This window comes from Amphiura filiformis, chromosome 14, assembly GCF_039555335.1.
Source record: "Amphiura filiformis chromosome 14, Afil_fr2py, whole genome shotgun sequence".
In the NCBI taxonomy this organism is placed as follows: Eukaryota; Metazoa; Echinodermata; class Ophiuroidea; order Amphilepidida; family Amphiuridae; genus Amphiura; species Amphiura filiformis.
In genome coordinates this window covers 16,241,515-16,244,304 of record NC_092641.1, presented here as the reverse complement: position 1 = coordinate 16,244,304, position 2,790 = coordinate 16,241,515, and positions in this window count along the sequence as shown.

The following is a 2,790-nucleotide window of genomic DNA, read 5'->3' as shown; positions in this document are numbered from 1 at the left end:
TGCTTCAGTGAAGGCTTTGAAGGAAGTCTTCTTGCCTATACCTCTGATATATTCATATGTGTCGCATCCTGTTAAACAATGAAATCCCGGAAGCGCTGCTGCTTTTGATGCCCCAAGACGGATATGTATTGGTTTCAGCAAGATTTTCCTTCTGTTGTCACCTGTTCCCATATAAGCATGGTTGTCTGAAGACAAATAACCGTGAGTCTTCCAAGAGCAAGGACCATAACATCTGTATCTTGGGTCATGATATGGACATTCATTCAAGCTTCAGATATCTCTGCTGCATGTAGCATGATTAGAGTGTCTGAACACCATTCAGGTTGCTTTTCACATGAAGACGTGTTACAGTGACTACTGGAATCTTCAGCTGCAAAACTTTGTTTGCCAGGTAGATTGTGAGGAGTCCTTAGTTTCATTGTTAGCCAAAATAGCTTTGAGTCATGGATGGTAGTTGTGTCAGCAACAATGTAGGCTCTCGCTGATGATTGGACTCCTAACTTGCGACGTCTGATTATATCTTTGATTGAGTTTTCTCTTCCATAATTATCAAAGATGACACAGCAACCTTCATAGTCACTGTAACACGTCTGCATGTGAAAAGCAACATGAACTAGACTTAGCTGTGGTCTAACCCACGATCACAGCCGTGTTGTTACCCCTAATGACCTTTGACCCCAAATCTGTGAGGACCCATAGACACTGGGTGATAACAATGCATGTGTGCAAGTGGTGTCACTGTCCTACGTAATTTGTGGGCTACGCAGAATTGGTAGGTGAGATCAGGTGATCGACGACGTAGGACCAGAGCGTAGATCTTGGTGGTAACCGTGTCAGGACCCCATAGACACAAGATAATAACAATGCATGTGTGCAAGTGGTATCACTGTCCTACGTAATCTGTGAGAGAAGAAGCATTTTGAGTTGAAATCACGTTTTTATTATGACCCCTGCGTGACCTTTGACCCCACAGAGTTTCATATGACATGTGAGGGAATGGTCAATGATGGTTGTGACAAAGGTAGGTCAAAATCGGTGTAAGCATGTAAGTGCTAGAGCAAATATAGTGGTCGGCAGAAAGAAGAAAGAAGAAGAACTAGACTTAGCTGTGGTCTAAGACCACGAACACAGCCAATGTTGTAACCCCCAATGACCTTTGACCCCAAAATATATGAAACCCTATAGACATTGGCTAATGTCAATGCATGGGTGCATGTGGCATCACTTTGCTATGTTATTTGGGGCAGAAGGGGCATTTTGAAGGTTTTTCTGCTCAGGCCAGAAGTGACCCCTTAATGACCTTTGACCCGAAATAAAAAATACCAAAATATGAATTGGATAACCACAATTCATGTGTGAACATATATCCGTTACTGTCCTATGTTTTTTCTTAGCAAATAAGAAATTTTGAAGGTTTTTTTCGTTTTATACCAGAAGTGACCCCTTAATGACCTTTGACCCCCCAAATCTGTGAGGACCCCATAGACACTGGATAATAACAATGCATGTGTGCAAGTGGTGTCACTGTCCTACGTAAATTGTGGGAGAAGAAGCATTTTAAAAAGGTATTTCGTTTTATACCGGAAGTGGCCCTTAATGACCTTTGACCCTAAATAAAAAAATACCACATATACACAGGGTAACTACAATTTATGTGTGCACATACCGTTACTGTCCTATGTTTTTTTTTTTTTTTTAAAAATTTTGATGGTTTTTCGTTCTATACCGGTGGACCCCTTTTGACCTTTAACCCCCAATCTGTGAGGACCCCATAGACACTGGATAATAACAATGCATGTGTGCAAGTGGTGTCACTGTCCTACGTAATCTGTGAGAGAAGAAGCATTTTGAGTTGAAATCACGTTTTTTACTCCCCTATGACCCCTGCGTGACCTTTGACCCCACGAGTTTCATATGACATGTAGGGGCATGGTCAATGATGGTTGTGACCAAGTTAGGTCAAAATCGGTGTAAGCATGTAAGTGCTAGAGCAAATGTAGTGGTCGGCAGAAGAAAGAAGAACGAGATCTGATTGCGTTCGCCTGCGACACGCGAGCATGCCTGCCAACCAGCAGTGACAAATGAATCTGTGAGAACCGGAAGTGATCCTTAATTACCTTTGACCCCGCAAAATATTACATAGTGCTTAGGATGTCATAAGGAATATTCCTGCAGTGAATTTCAGCTTAATCAGAACTTTTACATGGATTTTATTTTTTATTTTTAATTTATGATTGACTTTTTGACCCCTTAATGACCTTTGACCTCAATGAAAAAAAAACCTCATACACCGACAAAATGCATTGTTCCAATTTTAATTTAAAAATTCTACTTTGTTTTTGTTGTCGAGATAAAAATTCTTAAAATGATTTAACTAAAACAAGAAGTGACCCCTTAATGACCTTTGACCCCAAAGCTAAAAATACCATGCATACATCCAGTAACATTGATTCATGTATGATGATTATATTACTCTGGTCTATTTACATTTTGAGATAAAAAATTTTTTTAAACTTTTTTGATAATTTTGATTTTTGACCGGAAGTAACCCCTTAATGACCTTTGACCCCAAAACTGTAGGCATCCTAAAGACCCTAGCTATTAGCAATCCACGTGTGCTAATGGCGACTCTCTCTTATGTAATTTATAAGGACAGTGATTTTTGAATATTTTTTAAAATTTGTCAGACTTTTACCAGAAGTGACCCTTAATGACCTTTGATCACAATTCTGTGAGGAACTTTTAGACACTGGCTATAGATAATGCATGTGTGTAAGTGACATCACGGTG